The 22,045-nt window shown below is 37.7% G+C and overlaps 1 long non-coding RNA gene across 1 annotated transcript in view; it reads right to left on the bottom strand.

Annotated features, from left to right (window-relative positions):
• Positions 1 to 7,528: 7,528 nt before the first annotated feature.
• LOC123246967 overlaps positions 7,529 to 22,045 on the bottom strand; it is a 19,730-nt gene continuing 5,213 nt past the window's right edge. Inside the window, exon 2 of the long non-coding RNA XR_006506128.1 lies at positions 7,529 to 8,007. This is a non-coding gene — a long non-coding RNA (uncharacterized LOC123246967). The remainder of the gene's footprint in view (positions 8,008 to 22,045) is intronic.

Below are 22,045 nucleotides of genomic sequence, written 5' to 3' on the forward strand. Positions count from 1 at the left end.
AACTTTTTGTGGCTTCTTATTACAATGCTAACACTTCATGTGTGATCTTCTTTGTTTGACTCTCAAGGTCTTTTATGATCTGTCTCTACATTTTGTAACCTACTTTATTTCCTACTATCACCCAACATGCGCTGGGCATTCAATTCAGGCTAGACTCACTGAGGTCTCTATGTACTGTGCTCATTCCCATCTCTAGTCAGTCAAAAGTGATCTTTCTTTCCTCAGTCTTTTAAAAAATTTTTTAATATTGATAAACTCTTTTTCTATTGTTTTATTTTTGACAGTAGATAGAGCACTAGGCCTAGAATCAGGAAGATCTGAACTCTAATTTGGCCCCAGATAGTGATATATCTAAAATGAGACAGTCGAAAGCAAGAAAGACTTAAGAAACTTTCAAAATATAATTGTGCATTCTCCAAAGAATGAATGTGCATATGTATTCTAATATCTGCAAATTCTTAATGCTCTGTATCATTTCTTTCTAAGTCTGAAAGTATCCTTTAATGAAAACTACCACCCAGGGGCAGATAGGTGGCTCAGTGAATAAAAAGCCAGGTCTGGAGACAGAAGATCCTGGGTTCAAATCTGAGTTTAGACACTTCTTAGCTATGTGACCCTAGGCTCACTTAACTGTAATTGTCCAGCCTTTACCACTCCTCTGCCTTGGAAATTATATACGGTACTGATTTTAAGACAAAAAGTAAGTTTAAAAAAAACACAAAAAAAGAAATAAAATTACCAACCAATGAAACCCCATTGGACTGGGCTTTTGGAAGAGAGACAATTCATCAAACAAAAGCAATACTATAAATGTCATATTTCTTGGACCAGTTTTTAAGTACTGAGTACAAAATGAGACAGTATGGGTGAATTTCTTCCTGTTCTAATCAAAGAACTTCCCACTATGACAAAACCACAGGTCTATATCAAGATGTTGAAGACTTTGGGTCCTTGATGGAAATGAAGTTTCTATAAGCATTTCTGATTTAGAATTATCTATAGAAATAAAATTTCTTCTGTTAATCATGTAACTCTTATGGTGGAGATAACCAGGTCCATGGAAGACCCAGGTATCTTCTGTGGGATTTTTTTCACTCTTCTTGGTTTATATGCTTTCAGTCAGGAAACCTAAGTAATCTATGCATGATTCTTTCAAAAATATTAAGACCCTACTGGCAAGGGCCCAGTTTATGATATTACAAAAAATTGTTTTAATAAAAGAAATCAAAAAAAGAAACTCTTGAACAAGCCACTGATCATTAAGATCATTTTTCTGATAATTCTAAATATGAGATCTTCTCTGACCAACATTGCTTATAAGTTCTGCATTCACCCAGTGCTCACTGCCTGCCATATAAGACCTGAAAGGAGGGCTGGATAATGATAGCACCGCTTCTCTCATTTTCTCTCTTATCTTCTTCCTGCCATTGGTCTGCTTTGATCTTCCATGATCCACAGCATCAATGTGCCTTTCACAGTTTTTCAGGGAAGAAAAAGTCTCTAGGGTTCTCTATACAATCTAGGTTGTCAGGCCATTTTCTTCTTGAGTGTGACCCCACCTGACCAGAGTCGAACCAAGTGAGAGAAAGACTCCTAGAAACTAAGGAAGGAGCAAAGGGTATTTTAATGCATTCTCCTTAGCAGAACAAGCATGCATATAGGAACCCCTAAGGAGAGGTGCCCTTCAGATACAGAAGTTAGCTACTTTTATTGTTTGAAAGATGAGGCAGGAAAAAAGGGGGTGGGGGAATCAGATTATTGCTTGAGGGATATGTGTAACAGCAGATTCTTTTGAGAGTAACTAACTCCTTAGACTGACTATTGAAGTCTGAAGGAGATAGGCTGATAACAGTTATCTGGAAATCTCTGGAACCTTTTCTGGTGAGATAATGATTGTCTTATCAGGAAGATCCCTAGGATTGTTCTCTGTACAGGTCCCATTGGAGCACTTAGGAGAGGATTCAGTTTGTAGGTTCTCATTTCTCAAATTTGGGACATACTTGCAAAGGATTATTGTTATGTATCAGAAATCCCTGGGCAAATGGAGGCTTGAGCAAATCCAACTAATTGTTATAGTCAGTATTCCTTTCACTTTCTCAAGTTCAATTTAATTCAGCAAGTATTTATTTGTTTAGTACCTGCTATGTGAAAAGCAGTGCACTTTGCTCTGGAGATACAAAGACAAAACAGAACATAATCTCAACTCTTTTAAGAATGTTACATTCTACCAGTAGGCTACAATGTGTATAAGTGGATGTAGCAACTGAGAAATCCTGCCATAAAATTCTCTCTAGCTTGGTATCTAAATGAATAGAAGGAGGAAGAGACGGACTAAAAATCTACTGAAGGGAGACTTACTTCCTTTTCAAATCCCTGACTTTATTATGTATATGCAAAAAATAAGAAACCTGGAGACTCTGAATTACTCTAGACCAGCGATGGGCAAACTATGGCCCTCAGGCCAGATGTGCCTCCCTGAAATGTTCTATCCAGCATCACGACATTATTCCTAATCTGATGAATACAATGAGTAGAATACAATACAATGAAACTTCCAAAGAGTTGCCTTAGAAACAGAGTGACAGATGAGCATTTCCTTTCCCTCATCACTGCTCTAGACCAATAAGTGTGTGTGTGTGTGTGTGTGTGTTCACACACACATCTTGATGTCCTATTCCCTAGTGAGTGAGGACTTGTCCTCTCATTAGTGTCACTCACCACTTCCCTCTCTCAGGTTAAGTAATTTGCTCACAGGTTATGTCTGAGGTGGGACTTGAAAGAAAGACTCCAGATCTTTTTGACTCTGACCCAGTTCTCTATCCCTTACACGCTACTGTCTCTCAGTGATATGAACAATAACAATAACAACAAATGGCATTTACTTTCAAAGTCATTTTCATAGATTATCTCATTTAACCCTAAAAAACACTGTGAGATTTAAAATGTAGATATTGTCTTCATTTTGTAAATGGAGAAACTGGGACCAAAAATAAATGGTTAAGAGACTTGCCCATGGTCACAAAAGGGTCACAGGTGAGATTCAAACTTAGATCTCTTCTGACTCTAGAGCTAGAACTCCTTCCACTATGCCATGCTGCATCCTTAGTTAGCTAAGGAGGTGGGGGGGGGGGAAGGGGAAGGGGGACAGTGCAGGGAAGAAAGAGGAAGAAATAAATGGAAGGATCCAGCAGGGTTTTAGTCATAACACAGAAGGAAATGTATACTTTTCTGGTTTCCAACTGGCTTCTGGTCCCAAATCTTTATAGTATGAAACTGCTTGAAAATGAGTTGGCTCCAATGACCTTGTGACAGGCTTCTTGTGAATTCATCTGTATGGAAAGGATGAGCTGGGAACACTCACAAAGCAATCCCTCTGTGGAGTCCCTGAAGGTTCAGATCCATAAACATCAGCCTTGTGATGGGCATCGCATCTCCAATATAAACAGACTGCCTATAAACTGGAAAACATCTTCTTTTTGAGAGATAAACAAATAACCTAGCAGTGACAGGAGGAGGGAAAAAACTGAATATGATTAAAATGTTTCATAAGCAAAAGAAGGGAAAAAATATTGAACTTTCTCTAGAACCCCACTGGGATGATTTTGGAGAAGAGGCTACACAACACTATCTCCATCTGTAATTGTTTTCATTAGCAATACTAAGGCTACACTAATGAGCTTGACTAACCTGACTATTTTTCCTATTAATGTAATCAATAAAGCAGCTGCAGCTCTTGGGAATGAACACATTCACACATACACATGAACACATGTATGCATGTACACACAAATTAATTCTTCCAAACAAAGTGGTAGTGACCTGGTTAAATGAAAAAATGTCATTAATTAATCTGTTTTCTAAGACAGACAGCCCTTAGAATGCAGGGTGCTTAGAAGCTATGATGGCACCATTTTCTATTGAGGTGTAACATGCCATTTTTTGCAAAATTTAGGAGCACCAATACAGTTATTAGGGAGAAAAGCTGAGATGTAGCATTCAAGGAGAAAGTAAATTAGTTATCAGCAGAGTGGGGAAATGATGAAGGTAATTTCATTTAAACTTATAGCTATGATGTCTTAGGGGAAAGGTGGACAAAGAAGTACCATCTGGTCCAACCCCCTCATTTTAAAGATGAGGGCCCTGAAGCCCAGAGAGGTTAAACAACTTGCCCAGTGTCACACAGATCTCCATTTTCTGTTCTTGCCCTTTGTTCTCTAAGAGGGCCAATGATCTTACAAGGTAAGATATTGACTTGTGATTGAATTGGATCTAAGTGAGGTGGTCATCAGCCCCTTCCTCCAGAGTCATCTTAGTCCAGTGGCAAGACAACTGGTGATGGCCCTGGATGCAGTGGATGACTTTGGCATCTTTGATGGCTGACCTGCTTCAGCAGCCTTCATGGCTGTTAAAACAAATTGTTCTCATCTCCCCATTCTGCCAGGGAAGATTTCATATGCTTGGGCTACATGATAAGGAAGTCAATCAGTTAACAAGCAATTAGCCAACAAGCATTTATTAAACATTTAGGCAAAAACAAAGTCCCTCTCCTCAAGGAACTCACATACTAATGGGACAGACAAAAGGCACAATCTGAACCCTAGTCCTGTGACTTGAAATCTGGCACTCTTTCCCTGAAAGGGGAGATTTAAAGCTAGGGCAACCAATATATTATATATCTAAAGACTCCTAAACTCAAGCTTTTAGAACTACAAGGGACATTAGAGTTTTTTCATTCTTTCAAAATATCAGTCTTCCATGGAATTCTATCAGGTACCTCTCCCCTTACCCTGTCAAAGGAAGTTTTTGATTGGTAAGAATGAATTTCTCCAAACTCCCCCTTTCTGAGACATGTTGTAATGCAATGCTTATCAAAATACGGCAGCCAGGTGATATAGTGGATAGAGTGCTGGGCTGAGAGTCAGGAATAACTGAGTTCAGATAAAGAATTAGAAAAATATTGATCTTGTTACTCTGGACAAGTCACTTAACCTATATCTGCTTGAGTTTTTCCAACTGTAAAATGGAGATAATAATACTACCTACCTCTCAAGGTTATTGTGAGGATCCAAAAAGATAATAATTGCAAAGCATTTAACATGGTGCCTGGCCCATAGAAGGTACTCTATAAATGTTAGCTATTGTTGGTGTTATAAAAGATGAATATTAGAATCGAATCTCTTCCAGAATCCTATAGGAAAATGTCTTTGAGGACAGCTTTTCTTTCTTTGTTTCTTCCTTCCTTCTTTCTTTTTAAGACTGGATCTCTCTACCTTTCCAAACCTAAAATACAGTCTGACTCTACCAGTAATTAGCCCAGAAGCTTTGACCTGCTCCATGTCTCACCTGTCTTATTTAGACCACTTGGAAATCCCATTTTCTCTCCAATCATAAGGGCCCACCATATTAAAGTCAGAATTAGTGTAGACACTCAATGGATATAGTCCCTCATGGCTCAGACATTCTAAATTCAAGAGATTAGGCCAGCCTCAACCTCTCTGGTATTTGAAATTATAGCAGCGTGTCTCTATGCCCAGCTCTTTATTCTTTAATTACCTGTTTCTTCTAGATTTTAAATTCGGAAATTATCTTAGACATCATCTACTTTAATTGCCTCATTTTATAAAGGAGGAAACTGAGCCCTACTACCTCTTTTTTTCAGGGTGCTTCCCCAATGAGTCCAGAAAGCCTCTGACAAATTCAGCAATAAAGCTCTTTGATTGTAAGGTCAAGAGTAAGAACAGGCTAATTCATTCCTCATTCCTTGTTTCTGGTCCATGTGTGCCCCATAGAAAAGATTCTTTTATTTTCTTTTGATAGTAGGGTTGTCAGGATGAATGAAAAGACAAATCTTTGCCTGTAATTCCCAAGAGTCAAATACCATTCCTTATGCCCATAATCCCCTTATAATAATCATTAATGGTTCCTGTCAGATTAGCGTTTTAATCACTTTCTTCACCACATCCACCTTGAATGGCACAAGTATTTTTATCCTCACTTTACAGATGAGAAAACTAAGATCCACTTATCCCAGGCAGAGTCCAGACTCCAAATCAAGTCTTCTGACAGCAAACCTATCATCCTTTTCATGATACAACTCTGCCTTTATCCAAAAAAGAACTTATTATACCAATTTTAATACATTACTATTTCAAGACCAGTCTGACTTGAGACATCTCTTGGTAACAGAGATGAAATTTCTTTTTTTTTTCCCTAGGCTAGGTTGCTTTAAAAAACAAAAATTTTTAAAGTGTAGCATCTTGAAAAAATTCTGCCTGTGAAACAGTATGGCTTCTTTTTCAGGTCTTGCAACACTTCTCAATTTATGAAAGGAATGATGCATCTTGGAAAAGAGTCCTAACCTTGGCCCTAGGAGCAAAGTAAAAATTCTTGACTAAAGATTTATGATCGAGAGAGAGAGAGAGAGAGAGAGAGAGAGAGAGAGAGAGAGAGAGAGAGAGAGAGAGAGAGAAATATCAGAAGTCTCTGAGAAACAATGGCAATACCTTCCATTTGCAGAAGGATTGCATTTGCCCTAACCTCATTCAATCAAAGGTCTTGAATAGAAAGGGACCTCAGAGGCCTTTTAATCTATTTAATCCCCTTATTTTATATATAAGGAAACTGAGATCTACAATTAAATGACTTGTCCATCATCACAAAGGAAATAAACAGGTTAGAAGCAAGATTTATATCCAGGTCCTGTCTCCAAAATCAATGTTTTTTTCACTGAAGTGTCTTGTCCACCTGATCTTTACAACAATCTGGAAGAGTAATTAAAGTATTATTAACCCATTCTACAAGTGAGAAAGCTGAGACCTAGAAATGTTAAGTGATTTATTTGCTTAAGGATGCATAGTTGGCATTAGAATGTGAACTCCTTGAGAGCAGGGACGGAGTTCTTGGCTTTCTTTGTATTCCCAGAAACCGTATTGTGCCTTGCACATTTGTCATTCAGTCATGTCCTATTCTCAACCCAATTTGGGGTTTTCTTGGCAATGATACTGGAATGGTTTACCAGTTCTTTTTCCAGATCATTTTAAAGAAGAGGAAACTGAGATAAACAGGGTTAAGTGACTTGCTCAGGATCAGCTAGAAAGTGTCTGAGGCCAGATTTGAACTCAAGAAGATGAATCTGGACTCAGCACTCTATCCATTGTGCCATCTAGCTGCTCTGTGTAGTATGCCTGGCACATAGTAAGTACTTAATAAAATATTGCTTGAAGAATGACGTGTGTATGTCCATCTCCAGAGAAAGAATTGATAAATAAGAGATGAGCAAGACATAGTTTTAGACATGCATAGATCTTTTTGTCAATTGATGTCTTTTCTAATGGGAGAAGAAAGGGGAGGGAGGGAATTAACTGAGTATTTTAATGTAACAAACAAATAAATTTCCATTAAAAAAATGCTTCTTGATTGATTGATTGCTACCTGGATTTTCCCCATTAGACCTCGGAACTCCTGGAGAAGGGACTGTCTTTTATCTTTCTTTGTATCCCAGGTGTTTCGCATAATGCCCGACAAATAATTAGCATGTGATAAATGTTTATTGACTGACTGACTAATCAATGTTTTGTGTACTTTCTATTACACACGTTTGACTTAATTCATGGGCTTGTTGTCAGGGGGAGCACTTTGTAAACCTCAAAAAGTTGTACAAATGATTATTATTATATCCTGCTGCCTCAATCAAAAATCCTAGAAATTGGAGCTGAAAGAGACCTCAGAGCTCATCTTGTTCAAAACGTTCATTCTCTAGGCAGGAGACTGAGACCAAGAAAAGTGAAGTGAATCACTCAAGGTCACACAGCTAGTTAGTAGAAGAACACAATGTCTCATTCTTGTTCCATTATTCTTCCTTGCTCTGCTCCACTGTGTTCTCTCTGGAAGCCACAGGATAGATCTTGGCTCTGGTGAATTTAGCAGATGAAATCTCCTTTTCCTGGCAATGCTTCTGTTCCCCTATGAAAGTGCATTCTCATTCTGTATCCTGCAAAGCTGGAGAACCTGGGGAGGGACCGAAGTAAATGCATCAGTGGTACAGGTATAGTAAAGCAAAGGAGTAAGCATTTTAAGAATACTGACATTAAAAAAAAAAAAAAAACCTTACCTTCCATCTTAGAATCAATACTGTGTATTGATTCAAAGGCAGAAGAGTAGTAAGAACTGGGCAATGGGGGTCAAGTGACTTGCCCAGGGTCACACAGCTAGGCAGTGTCTGAGGTCATATTTGAAACCAGGACCTCCCATCTCTAGTCCTAGCTCTCAGTCCCCACTAAGCCACCTAGCTGCCCCCAATACCATCATTTTTGATCTCTCATCAAGCCAGAAGGTATCTTTATTTTACTGGAAGTTTAATTGTTTAATCTTTCATCTACTTAGGGATCTCAAAGATGACAGGAAAAGCTAACGTCTTAGATATGGCTATTCTCAGCTCTATGCTTTCTCCCTCCCACTGTTCATGAGGTGCTTTCTACCTGCTCTCTCTGAATTTGTCTTGCTGGTCTATGTCATTTAGAAGCTTATTCCAGAATGCAGAGGTCATATAAGAGGAAGCAAGGCAAAACAGGAAGATCACTGGATTTGGAGTTAGAGGCCTTGGGCTTAATTCTGTCTTCTACTACTTGTTACCTGTGTGACCCTGAGCAAGTAACGACTTCTCTGGGGCTCTAAATTGCTGCCCCTATGACCACTTTGTTCCTTGAGATTCCCAAGGATTATAGTGAAAGTTCTTGATTTTTTTAGTGACATGGACCCCTTTTCCATTTTGTATATATGTGTGTGTGTATGAACATATATACATACTTCATGCATATATGTATATAACTTTTCCCAGTTTGATGAAGCCTATGATGGTTTTCAATGCATCAAATAAAATCTATAGAATGACAAAGGAAATCTATAATATATATTATATATTGAATATACATTGAACATATATTAAAATAGTTATTGAAATATTAAAGAAAAAGTTCAAGAAAGGACTTAGAAATCTGGGTTCATCAGGAGACCATTGTACACAGTAACAGAAATATTATATGATGATCAACTGTGAATGACTTAGCTATTATCAGAAATATAATGATCCAAGACAATTCCAAAGGACTCATGATGGAAAATGCTTTCTACCTCCAGAGAAGGAACTCATGGAGTCCAAATGCAGATTGAAGCATGTTATTTTTCACTTTGCTTTTCTGATATGGATGTTCTTCTAGAACATGATGCATATGAAAATATGTTTTGCATGATAGTGTATGTGCAACTTATATCAAATTGTTTACCCTCTCAGGAAGTTTGGAGAGAAGGGAGAAAGGGAGAAAAAATTTGGAATTCAAAATTTTAGAAAATATTGAAATTACTTTTACATGAAATTGGAGGAAATTAAGTTTAGCATCAATATGGTAAGCCACCAGGTTGCCTAAAAAAGAATGAACCAGCCCTGATCAGAAGTGGAGTAGTTTAATACATCTGGATAGAACAGATGTAGACTTCCAGTATCTTTACCAAAAGGGTATGTACAGTTTTATAGCCCTTTTCATACAGTTCAAAATTACCCTCCAGGATGGTTAGATCAGTTCACAACTCATTAGTGTCCCAACTCATTAGTGTCACAACAATGCATTAGTGTCCCAATTTTGCCACATCCCTTTAACATTTACCACTTTCCTTTACTGCCATATTGGCCAATCTGATAGGTATGAGGTGATACTTCAATGTTGTTTTAATTTGTATTTCTCTAATGAAGAATGAATTAGAACATTTTTTCCTATGATTATTGATGGCTTTGATTTCTTTATCTGAAAATTGTCTGTTCATGTCCTTTGGCCATTTGGGGAATAGCTCATATTCTTATAAATTTGACTTTGTTCTCTATAAATTTAAGGAATTAGACCTTTATCAGAGACATTTATTATAAAAATTTTTCCCAATTTGTTGTTTCCCTTATAATCTTGGTTAGATTCGTTCTGTTTGTACAAAAGCTTTTTAAATTAATATAATAAAAATTATTTATTTTACAACTTATAATAATCTGTATCTCTTGTTTTGTCATAAATTCTTCCTTTCTCCAAAGATCTGCCAGGTAAACTATTCTGTGTTCCTTTAATTTAGTGTAAGAAAATATTTGGCAGAATCACCATAATATTAGTTATGGTATTGTTCTTTATATCTAAATCAAATATACATTTTTTACCTTATCTTCACATAGAACCTTCTTATCTGATCATAGGATCTACTGTAAAGTAGAGATTTAGATACCTAATCCACCTAAAATAAAATTAAAAGGTTGGAGAAAAGTGAGGAGTCAGGGTGAGACATTGTACTAGAATGATCAAAGAAGACAATGTCAATGTTAGCTATTATTATTAGCTATTATTCCCCTCTGTGCAGTCATCATGGAGTGGGAGCCCCTGGTGGATGGATGAGCACCCTGCTCACATCCAGGGATATAAGCGACAGTCTTTGTTGAAGCATACACTGAGAAATTTAAATAATGTAAAAACAAAAGGTATCAAGAAAAAATGTATTAAATTAAGCCAGCAGCCTTTGGGGGCCAGTTAGGTGACTCAATGGATTGAGTGCTAGACCTAGAGACAAGAGACACTGGGTTCAAATCTGACTTGGACACTTCCCAGTTATGTGACCCTAGGCAAGTCACTTTGTTGCCCCCAATGCCTAGTCCTTACCTCTCTTCTGCCTTGAAATCAATACACAGTATTTAGTCTAAGACAGAAGGTGAGGATAAAAAAATTTTTTTTTCTTCTTTTTTTGCATTCTTCATTATCTGGTGTTCCTCTGGCCTCTAAGTATGTCCTGAATCCCAGTGGAGTTTCCCCATTTCCCATCCTCATAATTCTTTCTGCTATGCAATGTGTGAAAGACCAGCTCTGTTTTCTCCTCCAGTGACTTCAGGGGCAGAGACAAAATTATTCTCTAACCTTTGAATCTCCATCACAATAGAAGGCTCCAAGGACAGGAGCTGGAGGAACTCAGAAGAGTCTAAAAAAGAAGCCCTTCATGTTATGCAATGGAATACTATTGTGCCATAAGAAATGCAAAGAAGCAAAGAAGATGATCACAAAAAAACCTGACCAAGCACAGATATATGAAGTGATGCAGAGTGAAGTGAGCAGGACCAGGAGAACATTGTATACAACAAATAGCAATAAAGTATGATAACCAACTGTGAATGGCTTAACTATAATCAGCAGTGCAGGAATCCAGGACAACCCCAAGGGATTCCTGATAAGAAAGGATTTCCACTGCTATAGAAGGAACTGGATACAAATTGAAGCATGACATTCTTCACTTTATTTCCTCCATGAATTTTACTCTGGTGTAAGTAATATGTGTCTTCTTTCACAACATGATGAATGTGGGAAATTGCATTATATAATTGCACATATACCACCTATATCATATTATCTGAAGTCTTGGGGAAAGGGGAAAGGTGGAAAGAGGGAGAGAACATAGATTACAAAATGTCATAAAATGATTATTGAAAATTGTGCTGGCATGTAATCTGGAAAAAATAATTTAAAACTAATTTAAAAAGAAGAAAAAATAGAGACCCTACTCCAATCACTCAGGGAACCTAATAAAAGCTGCAGGCACCTTCTACAGCTGACTGGGTTCTATATTCCTTTGTTACTGAGGCATTCTAAGTAGCATCTAACACATTTTTGGTACCTGATCAATACACTTATTCATAACAATCTATTATTTATGTTCAAGTTTGCTATAGAGTTTTTGTTCCAGAATTCTCTTCAAGACCACAGACATGATACCTTTATGATAATTAGGTGAAGCCCTTGGGAATCTGGGGAAAAAATGCCTCACTGAAATGTCATGTTTAAATAGCCCAAGTATTTTTAAAAATCTATTGCTGGCTGGACTCATAGGAGCTAAAAGCATGACAGGATGTCTAGCCCAAAAGTGATATTAGAGAAGAACACAAACAAATAATGGCTAGATCTCTGCAGGAAAATGGGATTTAAAATGAAAGAGGGGAGGACCTGACAATACAACACACTGGGGAAACAATAAGGGAATACAAATAATGAGTTGGCCTTGTGTTATCTATGGGAGAAACAAGGTCGATAAATGTCCGTGTAAGAGCTCTCTGGGAGAGCCTCTCTGCAGCTTAATGTTGGGTCTCCCAGGACCACTAGAAGGGTTTGAGGGTAATCATCTGTGACACACTAAGGCTGTCCTCGTGACACAATTTGAAACAACTGACCTTATTTTCAAGCTTTGGCTGCCAAAAAAGCGAATGCCAAAAACAGAAGCCTTCGTATTCAGAGAGAACCTCATTGATTCGTCATATCTCAAAATTGGTGAGGTAACACTTGATTTGAACTCTTTATCCCTCTTATGCAGAAGTAATTTGGGGTCATTTAGATAGTCCCTTCCCACCTCATGTAGAAGCTGAAAGACCAGCAGCCTGGGGTAATAGGAAGAAGACTAGACTTGACAAAGAAGACCTAGACTAGCTACTAAGTTTGGACAAGTCGCTGAATCATTCTGAGCCTCTGTTTCCTCATCTGTAAACTGGAGATAACAGCATGGCACTACCACCAGGGAGAGCTATGGAATCAGCCAAATTGTCTGTTCCTTTCTATCATAGGTCCTCTAACCTAGATAGAGTCTCTGAACTTTAAACTACATGCTTTTTGCTAACTATATTTCAATATAATTGGTTTCCTTGGGAATCTCATAAATTTTATTTTATGTGTGTTAAGTCCATAAGTTTCACCAGACAGCCAAAGAAGTCTATGACACAAAAAAGGTTAAGTCTCCCTGGTCTCCCTGAAGGTAACTGTGTGTCTACCAATCAAAAAATCTCTTGGCTTGGTACCCAATTCTTAGCTTTTCCTTCATAGCTAGCAAGCAAAAGTCTCTGAACAATACATCATTAAAACCAATAAATAGGATTAGATAAAAGGCAATTACTTTTCCCTAACATGTGCTTCACATGCCATTTGATTCGGCAATATGTTATTTAGAGCTAGAAAACAAGATCCTCTACTTCAATCCCATTACTTTATAGAAGAGAAAACTAAAGCCATAAAAGGTTGAATGACTTGCTCAAGGTTACACAGATCTCAAGTGGCAATCCCAGGTTCTGGGACTCTAAATCTGTGCCACGTCAAAATCTTTTCCAGGGGGCAGCTGGGTAGCTCAGTGAATTGAGTCAGGCCTAGAGACGGGAGGTCCTAGGTTCAAAGCTGGCCTCAGACACTTCCCAACTGTGTGACTCTGGGCAAGTCACTTGACCCCCATTGCCTACCCTTACCACTCTTCCACCTAGGAGCCAATACACAGAAGTTAAAGGTTAAAAAAAAAAGTAAAAAAAAAAAGCTTTTCCAGTATCGAATATGTCTCTTTCTTCTTTGCATTCTTTTTTATATTTTTATGTATTTGTTACATTAAAATACCTAGTTAACTCTTCCCTTCCCCCCGTTAAAGAAGGCATCATTTGACAAAAAGATATATGTATGGCAATGATCCAGGACAATTCTGAGGGACTTATGACAAAGAATGCTCTCCACCTCCAGGGAAAGAACTTTTGGAGTCAGAATGCAGATAAAAGCAGATGATTTTTCACTTGTTTATTTGGACTTACGTTTTGGGGTTTTGGTTTTATAAGACCATTCTTCTGCTTTGGGACCAATACACATTATTAATTCTAAGATAAAAGGTAAAGGTTTAAATTGTGTATATATAGTAGGGGCATAAAGTATGTAAACAGATTAAAAACGAATATTAATAAATGTCTAATAAAAATGCATATTAAATCAAAAAAATTGTGTATATATAAAACTATGTCTTACTTATTTCTATTTATCTGTTCTTCCTCTGGAGGTGGATACATACAAATCACTCTTCAAAGAATATTTCTGTTGCTGCATATAATGTTCTCTTGGTTCCACTGGTTTCACTCTTTCAATCTTTCCTGTGTTTTAATGAGGGATGCTAGCTAAGCCAGTCTTATTTTTAGTCTGTCTCTCTGTAAAAAGGAAATGAATGCATACAGTTAACTCACAACTAGTTTATAAGGCACTAAAGACATTGCAGTAATATTCAGAGATGACAGCTGCATGCTCAAACAGATACCATGATGCCATAAATTTTAGGATTTCAGGAACATTTCTTTCTCCCAGGATCAGAACCTTTGCTAAGCTTTGGTCTATTTCTGCCATTCCAACACTGAAACAAGGTACTTACAAAATGTTCCAGAGGCTCTACTATACTGTCACAGTATGGCTCTACTATCACAAATCCAGCACAGTGGGCAGGGATAAGGTACAACCCCAATCATCGTTAATCATCATTGTGGCCTCCTAAATTCCTCTTGGTTTCACCTTCAAAAGCTCCACAGTGAAGGCTGAGCATCCCACATTGCATTTCTCCACAAGTTTGTCAAAACAAAATCCAAGTCCACACTAAGGAACATTCGTCAATTACTTTGTCCCTCTGCATCTCAGAGAACCTGAGAATTGTCTCTACAAATCATCACTACATATCCACAATGTCTACAGCACAGTGTTGTATAAATCAAATTCAATAATGCTTATGGTACATATTAAGGAGGTCTCTCCTGAGCTCTTTTGTCTCATGCAATTCTAGAACAAGTAATCCTGCTGGGGAAAACAAACAAAACAAGACACAATTCCTGACAAGTATCCTAACTCATCCAAGATGTAACCAGTGGACTAAGATCCAAACATCCAGGCTTAGATGGATTAGGTTTAATCTTGGAAACTACCCAAGATTGTACTGCCCACATGCAGAGATGCCTCTGGGAAATATAGGAATATAAAATGTATTTCATGGTTTAAATCTCCACAGATGTGGGTAAAAAAGTCCCCAGGTCCTGCTTAAGTACTTAAGGCAACAATGCATATTGGGTACAGGATAACCTTTACTCCATTTCACAGAAAATGCAGAAAATGCATAAAAGAATCATAGTAGCCCATAAACAATGCAATTCACTTTGTTTTCTAATGGCTTCCATTTCTTACTCTTCTCCCAAAGCAAGTCCTCAAGACTTTCAAATTTAGAACATCACCTTGTGTTTGGACTCAGATCAGAAGAAAAATAAACTAGGTGCCACTCATAGAATGAATCTTCAATGAGCTGGTGAGTCCCAGTTTATCCTAGAAAGTCACAAATCATCCAGCCTCATGCTAATATTTTGAGAGTCCAACTATCCCCTAAAGTAAATGAATTTGGGGTTGCAAGAGGTAACCATCTTCCCACCTAACCTGTAGTGCCCAAATAATTCATGGTATTAGCAGGAGCAAAGCCCAGATCTGTTATTTTCCCTGTGATAAAATTGTATTTTGCTCTAGTCCCCTTGATCGCTGTGTTCCCTTCTGCTTAGCATAGTAAATTTACAAGAAGCTAGTATAAAGGGCAATAGCAAGAATTAAAATTACAAAAAGGGAAGCTAGAAGTCACATAAAAACTGTCCCAAAGACCAAAGGAGCATAATTTACAATAGTATTATATAACCAAAATTTACATCCTGGTGGTATGTGCTGAATCAGGAGAATCCATCTAGATTCTAGATGGTGCTATCAAGGTTCAGTCCTATGATATGTAAATATCAAAGGCTTGCACAGTTCCAGACCAGAAGAACATCAAAAAGGTGCTGCTAACTTTGAGGTAATGTAGCTGTGCTAACTTTAAAGACTTACCAATAATTTTAAGATTAAATGAATGTTTTAACAAACTAAGTCCAAGGTGAAACAGATAAGAGTTAGTTTCAAAAAATCCATAAAAATGAAACCTCAAACTCTTGCCCACTTCCACCTCCCAGTACTCTTCCATCTCCATTGCGTTCTTGCTACCTAGAGCTCCCAGATCTAATTCATGGTTATGTGAGTGATTATCTGGGCCTCCCCTCTTCCCCATCCTCTTCTCCATCACTTCTTGTCACCCTTTGCCATTCCATCCCCTATTCTTATGCCATCTGCCTCTATAATCTTTTTGCCTCTTGTCTCTAAATCCTCCATGCCTATTTTTTATTTTTATTTTTTTTAAAACCCTTACCTTCCATGTTGGAGTCAATACTATGTATTGACTCCAAGGCAGAAGAGTGGTAAGGGTAGGCAATGGGGGTCAAGTGATGCTCAGGGTCACACAGCTGGGAAGTGTCTGAGGCCAGATTTGAACCTAGGACCTCCTGTCTCTAGGCCTGGCTCTCAATCCACTGAGCTACCCAGCTGCCCCACCTCCATGCCTATTAAAGTGTGATTGTTTCTCTGTTTCCTTTTGTCAGTCATGGTATTTCCCAGTAAGTACCCAAAGAACTAGACATGCCTACCCCCATTTCATAATTTCATAAATTAATTATCAATTCAGTTCCATGTCATGGCTATGACTCCTATACTGATTATCTAACTTGGACCACATATGATGCCATCTTCTTTTCTCTCAAAGAGGCAGATACCACCCAGGAATTCTTCTCTTCATAAAAGGTAGGAAACTTGACCTCTCTAACCTGGAGTTTCTTGATAAGCAATTCCCCAGAGCTGACACTGCCCAGAAAATTTCCCTTCTCTTTAAGAAAGGATATGGGATCACATTTTCTAGAAAATGCTCCTTCCTCCATCCAGGAGATAGAGGTTCAAGAATTCATCATGAGGTTCCTCTCTCCTAAGACCACATTAGATCATGTAGACTTCTTTTTTTTTTAAATTTAATTTAATTTTTGTATAAACCCTTACCTTGTTATTGGTTCTAAGGCAGAAGAGTGATAAGGGCTAGGCAATGGGGGTTAAGTGACTTGACCAGGGTCACACAGCTAGGAAGTGTCTGAGGGAAGATTTGAACCCAGGACATCCTGTCTCTGGGGCCTGGCTCTCAATCCACTGAGCTACCCAGCTGCCCTCCATGTGGACTTCTTGAGTAGCCATTAGTGCTCCTGGGATAAGACGTGGAAACCCCTGCCTCTAGCCCCTTTAGAAGTCAGGTCTACTCTTGCACACTGGTCTATCCTCTGGAAGAGGAAAAAATGGGAAAGTATGCTAAGTACTGTGGGCTCTGTGCACATTAGGTGCTGCTACAGAAGTTATACCAATCCACAGGGCTTAGTTCTAGCTTTCTACAACCGAAATAATCTGAACAGTCACAGGGTGTTATATACAAATTGGCCACCAGGTGGCAGTACCCGCGGGCCAATAGTTTAAGTGCTTTTGTCAGAGGGACTTAGAAATACTTGCACCCGCTTTCCCAAGGGTTGCAGTATCACCTCTTGTTCACCAGATGGTGCTCAACCTACAAACTCAATCTATTCCCATCAGCCCGGCGCTGGTAAAGCAAGTGCCACCTGAATGCTGGTTCCATTCAAAATAGAACTGGAAGCACGATATAGACTATACATAACAATTACTAAAATAGGAAACATTTCGCGATCATTTTCCAGGTCCTGTTCCGTATTTGAAAAACCTCTTGTTCTTGACTTAACCCACTCCATTCCTAAACTTTACATATATGTAAAGTGTTATATGAATTACAAATGTAAAGTATCGTTATTAAATCAAAGAGTCAAGACATACGGTATTTAGCAGCCAGGGTAAGCATGAACGTCTTTCGCTCGTCTTTTTCACATTTTTGAATTATATGATTACTTTAGTATTCTGGAAGAAAAATGTGAAGAAATTGAGCAATTTAGAGCAGCAAATGGTTAATTTTGGGAAATGAGTGAACCACAACTGACTCCATATTGTGACAATTCTGGAGCTAGTTAAATTCTATTTTTTTATTTAAAATTTCTTATTTATTTTAAATTTAAATTTAAAATTTTCTTTCCAATGTTGGTACTAGTCAAAATTCTGAGTTGTGAGAAAAGTTTGTTCAACTGTAAAAATTGGGAGAAAATCTTAATGAATTGCTTGGCTGCATGGCTGCATGTTTAGAGACCCTTAACAAAGTACCTGGATTATGTTGATCAGAAATGTAGTCCTCTCCTAAGACTGACAGAAGGAGTTTTCTCATAATATTATATCTCAAGCAACCTATGTACCTTATCTGAAAACCACCCCCATACTGATTAACCAGTTATTGTTTCCATGTTCCTTTGATTGCTTACAGATACTTAAGGAGAAGTGGGGCATCTCTTCTTGAAATCAAGGAATTGTACCTATTTATTCTTCTCTCTCAATTTGGAAAATCTCTAATATTTCATCCAATTAGAAGTCAGATTACCTAATATTGTATTGCTTCCTTTTCATTAATTGATCTTATTCGTTGTTTTTAATGTATAAAAAGTGTTATATGGAAATTTTGAGGAAAGGTGTGGTATAAGGGAATTTGAAAGGAGGATGTTGGAGACTTGCTAAGTGGGTAATCTCGGTTACAGGTAGGTTGGGATTAAAGGAGATTCAGGGTATAATAGGACTGAAGTCAGGAGTATAACACAGAAGAGAAACAGAGATCTTCAGGGAGAAGAGAAATTAAACTAAACAGACAAACACAGCAGGCTTACAGACTGCGACTTAGACTCAAACACAGGCTGAGGGAAATAGACTAGACTGAAATTAACAAACAGGCTTTAGTTAATTTCACAGGAAGGGACTTGTTTTGAAATAACACCTTCCTTCAAGATGGATGCCCCAGCTTCCCTCTAAACCCAGAGTATGTTGTTTCTTTCCCTCTTCTTCCCTCTTGATAACTAACAGAAAAATTATACTAATAGGGCTGTTGAAACACAAAAGGGTTTATTTTCTTTGAAGGATGTTTGTTAGGAAGGTGGATCAAAGGAAAGCCCTATCAGTTGTCTCAGGAACCTCAGGTGGGGGAAGGGAAGCAAAGATGGAGTCTGAGTAAGGACCTGCCTTTAAACTCAGCTTTACAAAGTGTTATTGCTATCTAAAGGAATAAATGATGACTGATTAACTATAACTAATGCTATCAATTAGGTATCCCTTCACAGATTTAACTCCTCTCTAATTACTCTCCTTATTAACTCCACAGACATATAAGGTAAGGGAGGGAAGGCAGGGATGGTATTAGGAAAGGAAGATATAAAGGGTTTATCTAAAATAATAATTTCTTAAGTAAATATGTCAAAGCTAGGCTAAATTTCAATATTAAAGCTAGGTAATCAAGGCAGCTCAGCTGACTGACAACCTCCCTCCACGGAAGATCCAGCCAACTGTCTTTCCTCAAGATTTCAAACCCCTAACAGCTTTTGGAACTCAGCCAAAGCTAGAAAAAACTATATCACCCCAATTCTGTATACTACAAAAGCCATCTCCCCTTATATGTGGAATCTATCCCTAAACCAAGGAAGAGCCTTGGCCCTGATTTGTCAGGCAATTGCCATGCATTGCTTAATAAATCAATATGCCCAAAAGATCAAACCTACAACTCAATAAATCCAAATATTCCAAATACTCATTATTCAACAAAAAAAGGGCTGAGAAAATTGAAATACCATATGGAAGAAATTAGATTTAGACCCACAACTTACATCATATGCCACAATGAATTTTAAATGGATACAACTTAGGCATAAAAAAAGTCATAACTTAAGTGAATGAAGAGAAGGAAATGACCAATGAGGAGATAGAGAGGATAACAAAGGGGAAAAAACTGACAATCTGAATTACATAAAATTAAAAAGTGTTTGTACAAGCAAAATGCAATGAGAATTATAGTGGAAAATAGAAGGAAGAAATCATCGTATCAAATTGCTCTGATAATGGTCCAGTATACAAGATACAAAGGGAATATTGATCCAAATACAGAACAAAAATGATTATCCCAACAGATAAATGGTCAAACGATATAAACAAAAAGCTCTCAAAATAAAAACCACATGAAACAATGTTCCAAATCACTAACCATTAGAGAAATGCAAGTTAAAATAATTCTGAGGGGGTATCTAGGTGACACAGTGGTTAGAGAGCCAGGTCTAGAGACAGGAGGTCCTGGGTTTAAATCTGATCTCAGACACTTCCTAGCTGTGTGACTCTGGGCAAGTCATGTAACCCCCACTGCCACTCTTCTGCCTTGCAATCAATACACAGCATTGATCACTTCTAAAAAGGAAGGTAAGGGCTTAGAAAAAAATAATTCTGAGGTTCTAAGGTTCTACCTCATAGCCATCAGACAAAGATGTTTAACATCTAAGTTCCTTCTCTTATCAGAATAGATTCAATTCTAGGGTAGTACTATAAGTCTGAAGGATAATAAAGGTCCTGGGGAAGATAGACAGGACAGTGAAGGAGAGATTATAACTGTTCAACATTAAAGGTATGAGTCTTTCCTGTTTTGCAGCAACTATTGCATGAAGTAAAGCTTTTTATATTTGATGTCCCAGACAGTTAAAGACATTTTATATTTTCTGCTTAGACCTAGGTACCAACTATATTCTGATGTTTCTAGGTTGGGGTAAAATGAACCAATTTTTTTTGTTTTTAAGAAAAACACTAACCAGGGATATGAATCAAAAAGGGATTGATTTATGAGAAATTCTCAGAATGGACTCAGTTTACATAAAAGCAGAGTTTCAGTTCTAACCAGTGGATTCCACTTAATATCAGCAAATTCAACCTTATACAAGTCTCTTTACTAAAATGCCTAAAATATCTAGCATGATACTAATTTTACCTTTATTTAATCATATTGTTTTGATTAGTCTATATTTAAAAAACTGTGAAAAGGCAATGCTGGAGAAAAAAGACAAATTGGTAATAAAATTATTTTCTTATCTTGATAGAAAGACCCTGTGCTCTTAACTTATATTTCCTTTATGTAATTTGAGCATAAATTATTTTTACAATTTGTAATGACAGGAATTTCCAATAAAAAACACATTTTCCCTCAGAAACCTTGGCAAACTGTTCTTTCCCCCCACTGCCTGTGAGAGTGTAACCTAGGGCCTCACAGTCTCACAGATGTGTTACCAAAAGGGGAACTACCTAACAGGAGGGAGTTAGTGGAGAAGAAAGGAGAGTGACAGTCATGAAGAAAAAGATGCAGAAATGCATCTTTCACAGATCTATGCAATGTGAGAGGTGGAAGAGGACTTAGAAGTCATTCAGTTCAACTCTCTTATAGATAATACAAGTGAAACTCAGAAAGATGCCCAAGGTCATAAAATAATCATCTTTGTTTGACATCCCACAAGGATTGGGAAGATTTTGATATGATTAGCTGTCTTCACTTATTTATTGTCTTAAAATGAGAATTCTGTTAACCTGTGCTTTAATTATCCTTCCCAGCTTCATGCCATCTAAAAATTCAATAATTAAGACATATGTTCCTTGAAAAGGACAAAAAGAGTCATCCATGGCATAACAATAAGAAATAACCTCAATTTGACCATGAACCATTTATTACTGTTCTGTAGTTCTAGACATTTGGTTCACCTATACTATCATCTAGCCCAGTGATGGGCAAATTTTTTAAAGAGGGAGTCAAAGGAAAGGAAATGCTCATCTGTCAGTCTGTTTCTAAGGCAACTCGCTCGAAGTTTCATTGTATTGTATCCTACTCATTGTATTCGTCAGATTAGGAATAATGTCAAGCTACAGGATAGAACATTTCAGGGGACTGCATCTGGACCACAGGCTGTAGTTTGCCCATCACTGATCTAGACAATATCTCACCATCTTGCCCACAAAATCATGATGAAAAACTTTGTAGTGTCTTACTGAAATACAGTAGTATAAATTATCTTTCTGGCATTGTGCTGATCTAGCTGACTAGTTTTTTAAAAAAAAAGAGAGGGGGTGGAGCTGAGTGGCTCAGTGGTTTGAGAGCCAGGCCTAGAGACAGGAGGTCCTAGGTTCAAATCTGCCCTCAAACACTTCCCAGCTGTGACCCTGGGCAAGTCACTTGATCCCCATTGCCTACCCTTATCACTCTTCTGCCTTGGAGCCAATACACAGTATTGACTCCAAGATGGAAGGTAAGGGTTTTAAAAATAAATAAATATTTAAATATTTAGAAAGAGAGAGAGAGAGAGAGAGAGAGAGAGAGAGAGAGAGAGAGAGAGAGAGAGAGAGAGAGAGAGAGAGAGAGAGAGAAC

The sequence above is a fragment of the Gracilinanus agilis genome, chromosome 4 (assembly GCF_016433145.1).
Source record: "Gracilinanus agilis isolate LMUSP501 chromosome 4, AgileGrace, whole genome shotgun sequence".
NCBI classification, from domain to species: Eukaryota; Metazoa; Chordata; class Mammalia; order Didelphimorphia; family Didelphidae; genus Gracilinanus; species Gracilinanus agilis.